At 35.0% G+C, this 14,896-nt stretch overlaps 1 long non-coding RNA gene across 1 annotated transcript in view; it reads right to left on the minus strand.

Moving 5' to 3' along the window:
- Positions 1-4,280: 4,280 nt before the first annotated feature.
- Positions 4,281-14,896, minus strand: part of LOC135299133 (uncharacterized) — a 73,512-nt gene continuing 62,896 nt past the window's right edge. Inside the window, exon 14 of the long non-coding RNA XR_010361177.1 lies at positions 4,281-4,810. This is a non-coding gene — a long non-coding RNA (uncharacterized LOC135299133). The remainder of the gene's footprint in view (positions 4,811-14,896) is intronic.

Here is a 14,896-nt window from a genome sequence, read left to right on the forward strand (position 1 = left end):
TATAATTTCTGTCTGGACAATTGTCTATAAATTAAAAAGAAATTATATTTTATTTAATATAGGATGGGCTCAGGTTCTTGGGAGTACATCTCAATCTGTAAGGTGACCCAGAATACATGGATCATTATTTTACTAACTCTTACTTCTGTAGATCTATCATGTCTGAAAGGTCTTTATGCATGCTTCTGAGACATAAGCTTCATAGCCTTTCAGGGGAGAGACACAGCAATTCTCCAGGGAAAAATAAAATTAAATTTAACCAAAGATAGACAGTTTTGATAGTGCTAGAAGTAAAATGCTTTTCAGCATTTTACTGTAAGCCCAAAGTGACCTCCTCTAGCAGCAAAAATAATTTTTCATTCTCATTCACTCCAAGTTGCCAGAAACAGCATTTCTATCAATTATTTTCCTTCCAGTGTTTCCTTATTGTTTTGGCTTCTTTTCTGCCATTGATTTTGAGAGAGAGGAGGAGACATATTAGACTCACACTGCCATAATTCACTGGGATTTTCACCACCAAAAAAATAGTTACAGAAAGGATTGGTAAAAATAATTGCCAAGTAATATTTGTCCATGGAGATGAGAAAGAGATTTTTCAGAGATGTGTCAGACTCCTAAATAATAACTAAGAACAGAAAACTTCACTTGTTTAAGTTAAACTGAAATACAAATCCTGGGGAATTACTGCAGCCTTGTTTGCTTTAACAATTGAGTAAAATCAAAGGCTCATCTTCCTAAATTTTCCCTAGATTGCCTTTAAATATCTACAAATAGAAAATTAGAAGTTAGGGCACAAGTTCACTATTTTTATCTTATAGCAGTTGCTTTACTTATTTCTAAAATGATTTTGTAATGACATTTCTAAGAAGCTGTTAAATGGTTGCTTTAGTGACATTAATATATACATAGAGTTGAAGAACTGGAAATCATTAATAAGTGACTGGAACAGCAGTTGAAGAAGAAAGAGCATTGAAGCAGCATTGTCTTGAGCAAAACATGATTCCTCATAATAAAAATAGAATTTATTTAAATTATGACATTGTTAGTCAATACCAGCAGTGAAAAAAAATAATTGAACACTGTTAATACCTATGTTTTCTTTCTCTTTATCAAAGATGCTAAAAGTACATTATCCACACTATTTGTGTGGCTCAGATACAAAATGTTATGGAATTTATAGGGCGGAAAATTATGCAGTAAAATGATGGAATTGTTTTTTTCTGCCTCCTGTGCTCAAGTCTGGTGCCAAGTTTTAGCTTTTAGTAATCAATTAAGCTTGAAAATGCGCTATTCATATTTCTCTGATTGCCATGTAGTTGATTTCTGCTAGTTCATTTTCAAGTAAATACTGTTGTTCTTGCATCTGTTCTGTTAAATGTTTTTGTTGTGCTGTATTTTCATGGTTCCAGGTTCCAGGTAACTGGAACCTTGATCACACTCCGAGGCTTTCTTCTAATTTTGTGAGGTTTTGGCCTTTCAAAAAGATCTAAACTGTAAGCCCAAAGTGACCTCCTCTAGCAGCAAAAATAATTTTTCATTCTCATTCACTCCAAGTTGCCAGAAACACAATTTCTATCAATTATTTTCCTTCCAGTGTTTCCTTGTTTTGGCTTATTTTCTGACATTGATTTTGAGAGAGAGGAGGAGACATATCAGAAATTGCTTTAATTCTATAAGCATGCCATTTCCTCCAGCAGGACAATTTTGTCTCAGATGGAGATATATGTTTAATGAATAGTTAGTGAAAGAGCATTTGCTTCATAGTGTCTTTAAGCAGGAGTAGAACTGTACAAAATAAATCTAGGAGAACCGGTGGACCCAACCTTTTTTCATGTCTGTCTGAATAGCACCTGACAGGGAGCCAAGAATACAACAGGAAAACACAATAATATCAGAAAAAATGTAAATATTTATTTCTTGGGGCTTTGGTCAAAGAGTTTACAGTGAACAAAAATATCTCCTCATCAAATTTATAAAGCTCAAAATAAAAGTCGAGCTGACTTGCTTGTGGTCTGTTTTTGCTGCTCACAAAGACCTGGTGTCCTTAGGAACTGGGTTGGTTTACAGAGCAGAAGACCTAGAAGAACCACAACATTACAGCAGTATGAAAAGATCTCCCATCTATGGGACTCGCTGTTACAAATGCACTTGGAAAAAGTCCGTAATTCAATGGCACTGTAATTCCAGGGAATATGACAAGGAGATCTCCCGCCTCCTAAGAACTGCTATGATGACTACTGTGAAAAAGGCAACAAGAGTTGCAGCATTGTTTTGTGCAGGAAAAAAACCAACAATTCTGTGTGAAAGTTGAATCTTTGGCTTTCAAGGCCATAAGTAATGCCATGCAGCTGAGAAAACAATTGCAATGACCCAACAATGCAGAAATAGCAATTTTTGGTTTGGTCTGTTGCCAGAGGTCCAGGGGTATCACAGGTTCTTCTACCTTTTAAGCTACTCAGTCTGCAACTTCATTATGGTTCAAATAAGGCAGAGCTGTAATTGTGGCAATGTCATATCAGAGATGTTATATTGGTTGCCCATGAATGCAGGAATCCAATCTTAACATTGCAGATTGCATTCCTCACTTATTGCAAGTAAATAATTGCTTCCTCTTCTGCACTCTGATTCTCTAAGGTCTGCTGGGACTCAGCTCTTTCTTGTAATTCTTCATTTCCCTCACTAAATGATTTTCAAATGTAGAGCATTACAGCATGCAAATACATGGAAAAAGTTCTTGTCAAATGACTATACTCACCAAGGGAAAAAGTCCACCATAAAATTGCTCTGCAGGTTACTTTATTTTTAATATTTCTCCCTGTAAATATAGTGCCCCAAGACACTGAGGCAGCTGGAAGTAATGAAATGTATTTTTCATACTCTCACTTTTCATTTCAATGTATCAAGCAGCTCCTTAAACTGCTATTTTAAACTATTATGTCTTATTTTAGAAAGCCTTTATAATAATGGTGAATAATTAGAACTCAAAGTGCTTGCTACCTGTAAATGAAAATAAATGCTTAGCCCTTCTTGGAGAAGCCATTTAAAACATTCTTTTTTAAAAGTCATCAATTTTGGTTTGTACTACTGGTTTCTTTTATTTTGCTCATAGTATATTCCCACAATTCAAAATGATGAATTCTTCAAAGTGCTACTGTAGTAGGAGTGGTGTTATGCAAAGAGAATGTATGTATGAAAGAACAGGAATATAATTTTTCATCCCTATTTTATTCTTTCTTGCTAGTAGATAAGCAGAGAAATGAATGGTCTGATGCTATTCCACCCTTACTCCCATAGCCCAAAGTTAAAAAAAAAAAAGAAAAAGAATAAAGTGCAATAAAGTGAAAATGGTCTTTAGGAGAAAGGTCACCAGGAGACAAATTATCTATTGGTAATTGAATAAATGTAGGGAGATAATAGAGAAAAGATTTTAATGTGCCATTGGCATAGCTCGCCAAACAAGCACAGACACTGTCACCTTTAGTGGAAAAAGGCTCAGATTCTGATCTGAGGAATAAGCCAGCAGGAACACACTAATCTGTTAACAATATCTGCTGGACACTGCCAAAATCCTAGGACAGATGCCATGCCCTTGGCCTCAGTGCTGTTAGTTCTGGAAGCAGGTTTTCCCACGCGTACAACCCAGAGGCCTGTGTGAAGTAATTTTTTAGGGGACAGTCAAGCATCTGATACCATGACCAAACCCAGTGCTTTTATTATTATTTATTTGACTGAATATTTTCTTCAGTCTGGGTGATTCCAGTGGCTTGTACTAGGACAGCACTAACAATTCAGAGTTTCTGGGGGAAACCTAGGCATATCCAGGAATCAACACAGTCATTCAAAGATGTATGGAAAATTAACTAAATCATAGGTTATTAACTATTAGGGGAAGTCCCCCCTATAATTCTCTACATAATAAGACACTTAACAAAATATGGTCCAACAAAAAACAGAGTGATAATCAGAGATAGCTAGCTACATAATATTTAGAGAAATTCACAAAATCTAATTTTTTAAACCTATCTAGACTAAAAGCCATGTAAGAGCCAAAAATCTGCATTTGACTTTGCTCACATATCTCTTGTCTATAGAATTGGTATCTTGGTACCATGCAACAAGTTATGAAGATTAGGAAAATAAAAATCAGGTGTGTGTTTACAATGAAAGTTATTTTAAGCTATCAAGTGAAAAACCATAGTGTGGAATGACAGCATACACAATGTTTATGATATTTGTAAGGCAAATTTAATGGCATAGTTTTGCATTTTCCATATCTTTTTTCGTTAAGAAGTTTGCAGTTAACAAATGATCAGATCATTGCTGAAGCAGAAATTCTCTTCCAAGAACCAGTGTAAGAAACATTATGCTACAGGACAGTTATGAAGCAGTGTAGAAATGGTACAGTGGTAGAAATAAAGCTGTGACTGTAAGATTTATGTTCTAATTCAGGAGAAGTTAAGGCTTGTAACAGCCAAATTAAAATAAGCACCTATGTCCAGTGCAGCATTAGACATCTAAGTTCTCCAAGCATTGAGAGGTAATTCAGAGTCTGTCTTCACCAGCTGCTGTTTCAAAGTATCTTTCCCCTCAGCTCATTAGCTTCTGTAAATCCCTTCAGTTTTTCACTTTCCTTCATTATAGGAGGTCAAATGCCAAAAAATGGTGTGTGAATTGCTTGTGGGCACTTCCATACCCATAGTTTGATGCCGCAGTGGCCAGTATTAACATGCTTAAATTCAACCGGTGACTCTTAACACCTGCTGCTCGTCTCTGGTGCTTTGTTTGTTCACACAGATGCACAACAATAAACCTAAAGAAAAAAAAATTATTTTTATATATATATATATATATATATATATATATATATATATATATTTTGGTCTTCAAAAAAGTGTGTGGCTGTGTAGGTAGGTTATCTTAACTACACTATTTTTTTCTCAAAAGGAATTCACTAGGTAAGTAGAAAGGTTTCAAAGCAGGAAAAAAGAAAACTAAAAACCATGGTAATTTGTAGCTCAATTCTGTACTCTTAGGATGACAGTCTTTTCCTAATGCAGAACACAAAAGGGATTTTTTTTTCTCCTGATCTATCTTACTGAAAAGAGCTCTGAAATAAAGAGATTTATTTTTATGGGGTGTCAAAGACACATTGTAGCTTCCCTAATGGTCCCACAGTACTTTAGCTAGACATTAAAAACACAGTTGTAGTAAGAAACTTCTCCTTTTATCAGCTTAGTTATTTATTTTAAGGTACATAGTTTAGCTCTGCTAGTCTCCTTAAAGACAAGAAAAGAATATAAAAAATAACAATATAAAAACACAGCTGCATGAAAATACACAACAAAGGCAAAAATCAGAAATGCTAGAAATGAAAGTACACCTAGAGACACTACCAGCAGTCAGTCCTACACAAAATAAGAGTGCACAGTTATTTCTCAGAAAACTATTTTGAAAGCATATTTTGTTAATGGACATTTTAAAGGATTTGCAAGTTGTTAAAGATCATGAGTAGCAATCACAGTTAGAATTACTTGTGCATTTGGAAGTAATTTCTCTACATCCTAAAATAGTTTCAATTCTCTCTAAGAATTGTATTTAACCAATTTTATACATTCACAGTAAGACATGTGATGTGAAAGTTAAAAAAAAAAATTCAATCCCCCCTGCCCAAAAATTATTGCCTTCTATATTTTCTATTAATGAAATTTACTGTGTGCAAAACATTGGATAATACTAATCTTAACAATTCTAATCTTGAAAGTTAAAAGACAATATAGATTTAGGAAAGTGAGTACTATATAAATTAGACATAAATTTGGGTTCTGGTATTGAAGTGATAAAATTTTAATATTTTAGTATTGATTTAGATAAGTTGATTAAAAAACCTTTTGTAAAAATACTTAAATGTATTTAAATATGATTTACACTTAACATTATGGGGTTTATTTTTACAAATTTTAAGAAGCATTTAGAAATCTCACTTTTTTTGTATTAAATCAGTGCAAGATTATCACAATGAGAATGCTGAACCGAAATAAGTAGGATAAAAGTAATTTCTTGTTTTCTCCTCTGCTATTACTTTTCTGTAGGCAGTTTTCTAAAAAGTGGCAAACTCAAGGTAACTTGATAATGAATGTAGGCATGTACATAAAAAGCAAGACAAAAATATTCCATGATTGCTTATAAAACTTTAGAGGTGGTAAGGTTTGGAAAATATTTTAGAAGTCTAAAATTAATTATTTCTATATTTTCCTTACGCTTAGACAAATTTCAACCCTTCTTATGAAATGATTTTTTTCTCATTCTTTGTGTAAGTGTTAATTAGGCACTTATTCACAGTTTATTGTTATGGGGAAATAACAACTAAGCAGTTTCACTGCTTCAGGAACTTTCAGCCAGTGAAAATATTACACATAAAAACTCTACAGAGAGAACATACTTATGTGCTGTACAACAGGCATTAATAGTACTGGTACCACCAGCAGCATCCAGTTTAATTCCCAAAATAGATCACATTACCATTTATTCCTCCATCCCAGATATATAGACTCAGCCTAAGACTTACAAATCAAATAGTATGTAATTTAATAAGGACTTCCAGACCCAAATCCAGTAAGATTGTTAAAAATGGAAATGTCTCATAACCTTGCTGTGACATTGTAATGACCAAAGCAGCTACACATCATTGTATTCAAACATTTAGGTGCCTTTTTCTTCTGTCATTGAATTTCCAACTATCTAATTTTAGTGGATGGGACCTGATGTGGCTATGTCAAGAGATTTTAAATAATGTCCAAATGGTATCATTTAAATGTCAAGATGTAGGATATTCACAACTAATTCTACCATTGCCCTAGACTTTTGCCAGCGTCTTATGATAAATACATGACATTCTTCAAAAATCATTGCAGCAAAGAATTGGATCATCTAGTTTCCAAGTTTCTGAGATTTGGATATACATGTTAGGTAGGAAATTTCATTATTCTGAAAACTTTCTGAGTGTATATGAAAAAGTTCATTAATGCTTTTTCTTTTTAATTGAAGATAAATTTAGTTTTCTCTAATCTGTAGATTAAGGAGATTATTGGCTCAGAGAATAAAATGGCACTTTAAAAAGAAAATAAATGAATATAAAAATAATATCAATAAGAAATATAAGAAGAGTGAGTGATCACCTTCTTTATCTCTGCAGGAAAAAAAAACTTTCCACTTCTGTCAGGCTGTTCAATTATGCAAGTGTATTATTTTTATGAAAGACATTGCTTTTTGAAAGGTGCCAGCCATGGCAGGATAATCACTTTAACAACATTCAATTTTAAGATTGGGAATACACAAGAAAATCTAAAGTTCATTTTTTTAACATAATTTATAGCTATAGATAGGAGATCTATTTTCAGAGAACAGGTTTGACAGCCATGTCCCTTATTTTTATCTGCAGTTTGGTTCATCCACTTTGATTTATGGTTACTAGTCATCATTTTTGGAAGAACATTGAACATCATCATATTACTGGGAACACACTGCTTTAATTTTGTTTTTCATCAAATGAACTAAATAATTTCTTAGTGTTATTTTGTGCAGAAAAATAGGCAGAAATAAACCTGAAAATATAAATTTCATTCATGGGAACTGAAATGAGAATGACATGATTTGGGTAGAGATTTAAGATAGCAGAAATGATACAAGACTATCAAGACCAATTTCTCCAAAGTTCCCCTTGTTCATTTGTCCTAATCAGAGAGGAAATATTGGTGTAAGTTCTTTATCACTGATGACCTTTCATCCACTTCCAGCAATAATATGCATCAAAGAAGGGAAAATACAGCAGTAGCTGAAACACAGATAATGTGATGGAAAAATACAGGCAGAGTGTGCAGTTAGATGCAAATGAATGCGGCAACTCTCTACAGGACTGAGTAGCCAACAGAGTTCTTTTATCCCACTAATCTGATGTACTGCAACACCTTTTTAGTCAAGCTTCTATTTTGGGTTAGCACTGAAGCTGTGCGCTTACTCTATAACCTTGAAACAACTGGCTATAACAATGGGCTTGGAACAACTCCAGAGAATGATCAAATCCTTAAATTCTGAAAGAGAGCCAAAATGAGACATATTTACATCCATAAGTATCCACCTACAATATCATTTTAAACAAGACTAACAGCTTATTTTGAAGTTGGACAAGAGCTAGCATGAAATGAGAGGCCAAGGACATGTATGCCACATTTGTCTGAAATAAATGCAGGCAGGCACTGCAGTCTTGCCAGGCAACGACTTTGAGGGCTCTCAGGAATTTTTGTGAAGTTAAAAGATCAGGGTTTCCCAGTGTATGGGGGAAAAAGATATCTAAATCATAAGAGGTAGTGACAAAGAGAGAGTGAAGGAGTCCTCTATCAATTCTGACTTGCCTGCCAGTTCAGAAAGAAAACTGAGCATGTAGATGTGGGACACATTTAGCCCAGGAAAGAGATGTCCCAAGAAATATTTTCCTTTCTTCCATTCTTACTCTCAGCCATACTCAGACCTTCACCCTCCTCCCTGTTCATTCTCACAAAACTATATTACTTTGGGGTACTGTACAACAAAGCACTTAGCTGATCTAAATAAATAACTGGATTTTTTTGTTGTTGTTTTTAAGCAGGGATCATTTAAATTACATTTTCTATCACAATTCCTGAAAAGTTGTACTAGTGAAACATACACAGTAATATAGTGAATAACAGCAGTTGAGAGAAACAATGGAACAGGTTGCCAAGAGAAGTGGTAGATGTTCCATCTCTGAACACATTCCAGATCAGGTTGGATGGAGCTTTGAATTACCCAATCCAGTTGATGGTGTTCTTTCTCATCACAGAAGGGTTGGACAAAATGATTTTTAAAGTCCCTTTTCAACCCAAACCGTTCTGTAATTCTGTGACTAAAAACAGAACAGGGAGTGCAGGAATTTTTCAAGCTATCTTCATTGCTGAAGGTTAAAATGCTCAATTTTTAATGTTTCCTATGCTATATGGCAGCTAGCAATAAAGAGGAAATATTTTAATAGCTTCCACAATGAAATATATATTCCAATATGGAATATATACTTGAGATAACTCTCAAGTACCAAAGTATTATTCACCCTGACCTTGGAGCAAGAAAGAGCCTGGTATTCCAATATCCATGAATACCTGAGCATAAAACCTTTGAACAAATTGACCCAAATGAAGTAAATCACAGCAGAGAAACATCAGTGCTGAAATGCATTATGTTTTAACTTTTGTACCAAATGGAGTACAGTTTGAGAATCCTTTCTCTTAATACCTGATACTGCACATAATATCACATATTTTGGAGTAGCTTCCCAAAATTTATCTCTTTACTAGGAGAAATTATTAAGGAAAAAAAATTACATGCTCCCAGTCATTAATTTTAATTTACTTCCAATTAGTTTTTCTCTGAAACAAATTTTCATCATGTGAAATAATTGTAGTATGTTGGCATTTAACCATGTCTTTAACTGCAAATTTTATAAACATAAATCATATTATCCACTATGAAATTGGACAAATTTTCTTCCTGTGAAACACAGAGTTTACATGAATCTAACAAATTGTATTTGAATAGTTTTGACTTTACAGAATTTCACTGTACAATTAAGATGAGCTTGTGAAATGAAAAATATATATTTTAAAATAGATGCTGTGTTCATAGAACAATTTAACAATGTTTCATAGGCATTCATTTAATCTGCCTAGGCAAATGTTTCTTTAAACAAAAATATATCTATTTATTTAAATACTCACACTGAGAACTACAGCATGGATGCAAACTATTACAGGAAAGAATCCTTTCATCTAATGGTAGTTACATGCAAGACAGTAGAACAAAAGTCTGGTATGAATAGTTATGACAAAATTTTTCCTGTAAAAATCCTGGGTTGCCTAGCATTAGTGCTTTAATAATTTCTGCTATGCAAGCATGAGCAATAAAAGTGTGTATGAGCAATGCAATGGGTGTTGACAACTTATGCCATGGCCACCAGTCTGTTCCCAACTTCCCTCTAGTGTCTCCATAGGGAAGCAAAATGATGTAGGGGAAAACTATCAGCCTAGTTTCCCTCCCCCTAATGTATCACTGGTTACATTTCATGCTTCTCACTCAAAGGAGCCCTTTCATATGTATGTGCGTTTTGTCCCTGAGAGGTGCAAAAGAAATGAAAGTTCCATGTTGTATTTGCCCAGGCTTTTTCTTTCATTAATTACTGCCTTCGAAAAAATGTTGATAGAACCTAATGATCTTTAGGGAAAAAAAACCAAAAAACCAAAACCAAAAGCTTTTGCTGTGTCCAAACAATTATGCTACTTATCACCACTATTACCTCCAGTAAGGAAGCCAGGCACTTGGACAGATTGCTCTGTAACGTATTTACTTTGATTAAATATCATTTAAACAAAGAAAAAGATTAAAAAAGTGATGGATGGATGCACATCTATTATATATAAATAATTCATCAGTTTCTAATCTCTAATGAAGTGATGAAATGTTCTTACTGTGAGTGGCTGGTCCTCTTTATTCTGAAATAAACCATAGTACTTGTACTTGGGTTTTCCATATGTGTATTTAAGTCTAAAAGCACAGAAGGCAGTAATAGATGGGGCAGCAATCTCGTGCTTTTTGACCTCAGTGCCCTGTAGTCTGCCTTCTTTATGATTTTTTAAGCAAAACAGTTCATTCATAAGATTTTGAGTCACTCTTCAATTCCAAAGTGTACTCCTAAGGTAAATATTTGCACGCTCCTCTATGAGTGAGCCTCAGTTTGCAGATTCCACATGAGAATAACGGGAAAGACTGTTAACATCAGCTCTATTATTTGTATTTATATTATTCAGAACTGCATGGATGATTTAGCAGAACATCTGTAGTGTCCCTAAAGCACAGAATTCATTTAGATAGCAAAAATTTCAGTTCTTCATCACAATCACAGTTTTGGATTCATCATGTGCACTCTGTGTACTGTTGCAGTTTCAAACCACAAATTTATGAGAGGAATGGAACACCTCTCCTGTGAGGAATGGCTAGGAGAGATGGAATTATTCAGCTTAGAGAAGAGAGGGCTCCCAGGAGACTTCTTTATGGCCTTCCAGTACTTTGAAGGAACTTAAAGACAGGGACAGACCTTTTCGTTATGCCTATAGCAGTAAGACAAGGGATATTCACTTTAAACTGAAAAAGGGTAGTTTCAGACTGGATATGAGGAAGAATTTTTTTACCATGTGGGTAGTAAAACACTAGAACAGGTTGTCAAGAGAAGTTGTAGATGTCCCCCTGTTCCAGGGTTGTTCCCTGGAAACAGCTCCTTGGGACTTTTTTTTTAAAGCAAGAGTCATTTGAATGATATTTTTATAGTATAATGTCCCAGACAGTTGTACTAAGTGCAACATACACAGCAATATCAATGAACAACAGTAAAGAAACTACGGTTGCTCAGAGAGAGGTGGCAGATGCCCCACCCCTGAAAACATTCCAGGTCAGGTGGAACAGGACTTGAAGCAACCTGATCTCTTTGAAGATATCCCTGCTTATTGCAAGGGGTTGAACTAGATGACTTTTAAAGGTCACTTCCAACTCAAACTACTCTAGGATTCTATGAAGTTCAGTTCAAATCAGTATGAGATGTAGTAAGATTTTGTTTATGTCTCAATCTACATGTTGTGCTGAGAAAATTTTGTTTAAGGAGCACTTGAGTAATTTTTTTTTTAAAATTGAAGATGACACCTTGTAGGTACAGGGAAAAAAAAAGAAGAAAACTAGGAAAAATCACTTTGGAAGAAACAGGAACAGTGTGTACATTGCAGATTGGGAGATGAAGGCAGAGAGAGAGGGAGAAGAAATGCAAACTTCCAAAGCCACCCACCCAAACAGCCTAACATGTACCTCACACCCTGACACCTTTTCTGAGGGACGCACAGTCAACTTAACCAACTCCTTCTAGGATTTGAACCCACATTTTCTGCCTTTGAAACCAGTACACTAAATGCTATGTAAAGAGTGGAAATCTAAAAACTAGTAATTACAACTATACTAAATGTCCATGACCTGTGTATATCAAAAGACTAAGCTCACTTAGAGAACACGATGTCAGCTTTAGATCCTCGTCAGATTTAGCTGGAAAATTATTAAGGAGCTAAGGCAGCACATTGGGTCAGTCCTGGATACATGGAAAATTAAAGGTGTAGGCTTTCAGGGAACCATGGAGATGAACTAAATGCTGCCTTGGGCATGCTGGACCCTCCAGTTTGATTTTGCAACTTATTGATGCCTTCACAACCCTTTTTGAGCTTTATATGGTTGATGTCGTCTGGACATCCTTAAGCCTCTATACTGGGATGTGACATCTTAGGAAAAATTGCCAGCTGTGTATGTATTTTCCATTAATCTCTGAATTTTTTAATCTCTGAATTACTTTTAAGAATTAGCAGAAACGAATTGGCTAAACCACTGGCATTCTTCCCTCTCGTAAAGAAAAGGCACAAAGATTCCCTGAGATTTTTGTCTTGTGTTCAGTGGAAGCTAAAGCATATTCAAGCACAGGCTTCCTCAAGTTGGCATGACTAAGGCAGACCCACTCACCTCATGTCAGCAACAGTTCTGAGACTTGTCTAGTACTGTGCCAAGAATGTGCTTAATCATTGTAACCCCTTCAGGACTTTTGTTTGTGAGATTGGGCAGATCTTTTCATTTCTTCTCTTTATTTCACCTCTGAGAGCACATATGTTGTCAAATCTGGGGGAAAGACCATTATTTCTGGGCAGAGTAAAGAGAAGCCTGCAACTAGAAAAGGGTTATAAAAGCTCACTGGCTGTGAGTAAAGCATTTACTAAAACAGTTTTCAGCAACTATACATTACTTGACCTCATAGATAACCTAACAGTTGACTGAAAATTAATCCAGAAGGAATTTATTTAGATTATGAAGACTTAGCACGTTTATAGCATTCTCAAGAGCAAAAACCAGCATCCACTGTAAAAATCCCACTAATTCCCTTCTTTAAATTAAACATTAAGATATTACAGCATGCCATTTTCAACTTGGCTTCAAAAAAACTGGCCTTCACTGTAATCATCCTACTGGTTTAAATGACTTTTTTAATGGAGAATTTTGTACACTCATGCATCACAGTGATTACTGACAATATTCAACGTGAATTAGGTTTTTGGAAGAACATTTCCTGAAAATGTGTAAATATAGGCAGTGTAAAGCCTACCAAAGTTGTCCTTATACTTTTCAAATTCGAATTTTCTATTCTCTGAGTTCCAAGGTTGTCCAAAAATGGGGCATGTTCACACCAACTTATATTCATGCCCTACTTGTAAGAAATGAAATGTTCAAAGTAGTTTAAAGTAGATAGAAACTCTACTGCTAAAGCAAACAGTGTGACCACTGGTTACAGGCACAGTTACTACCTTAGTGCATACACATATGTGGGTGCTCCTACCAGGCAGTCCCAAAAGGCTCACTTGGAAGCTTCACATTGCAAAAAGATGTGGCATTTGATGCACAGTCATTTCTTGAATGTGTAATATCTGGCTTATGTTATGATCATACTCATGTACCCACATAGAATCCCACTCTCAGATATTTATTCCTCTTCTTCCTTTACAGAGTCCGTGGATCATCCCTGCCTTGGAATCATACATGTAGCTTGTAGGTGCAAAGCACTGGAGAATATGTATGGAATAGCTCAAATCTTGAAGTTAAAATATAGGTTTTTAAAAAAGTGATATATTTTTGAAAAATTCACACTATCAGAAACTATACCAGAGACTTTAATTTCTGCAGATGTTGTGGGCGATTGAGAAGAAAATGGTTTTCTATCTTCATATTGTGATCTTCTGAGTAAAATAATCCTTTCTATTATTCAGCTGCATAGAGACAGAGGTTTCCATCTTCAGAAACACTCTTGCCTCTCCATATTTAAACCACATATTGTAATAACCACACATAATTCAATGTACATATCTGATTCAGTTCATGTGGGTCTTGGTACCCTGTGATACTGTAACACAGGCTGCATAAACCCTTTCAAAACTGTAGGCCAGAACCCGGCACTATGGTTTTATAGGTATTTAATCTTTAGAAGCATAATAGTTACAGACAAGTAGGAACTTAGTAACAGGGGAGTAAGCCAATGAATTTATAGATGTTTCACAGATTCTCAAGACATAATGATTTGTCAATCTTTCTGTCTTTCACTTGAAATATTACAATAGTTGGTTAGCAACGAGTGCAGTCAGTGGAGCATTTTTAAAGAAAATATTACTGTAGTTTGACTGTATGATAGATAGGGAAGCTAGCTCTGCACTTCAGTGTACACTAAATTCAAATGCAACAGGCTAAAATCCAAAACAGCTTAATGGGTATTAGAAAATGACCTGAGGATGGGTTGCCAGTAAAATAAAGGCAACCGTATAGCCAGTCTATGTAAACTGGAGATTTTTTCAAGTCTTCTAACACAGAAGACAGAAGAGAAATGGTGAGAGATACAAAAGCCCCATCATTTCTAGATGGACACAGTCTCAGTGCAGTCAGAGTTTTATGTGGTCTTGTTGAGTACTTTTGAGTAATTTTCTCAGATGAAGCTCTACTTTTTTACCATTACTCTTTAAATTCTGACTATATCTCTCACAACATTTATTTCTGAGGGAGTCTGCATGATTACATGCTTTGATATTTCAGGAACTACAAAACAATTGCAATGTCTACCCTGACAGCCAAAGCCTGTCCTTATGCTGAAAGAAATTATTATTTTTTCTAAAGCATCCTTTGTAAACCATCTTCACCAAAGTCATCCAAAATATTTTTCAAAGATGCAGCAGAAAATAATGCACTCATAAAGAAAACTCACATCTTCATGCTT

This window comes from Passer domesticus, chromosome 4 (genome assembly GCF_036417665.1).
Source record: "Passer domesticus isolate bPasDom1 chromosome 4, bPasDom1.hap1, whole genome shotgun sequence".
NCBI classification, from domain to species: Eukaryota; Metazoa; Chordata; class Aves; order Passeriformes; family Passeridae; genus Passer; species Passer domesticus.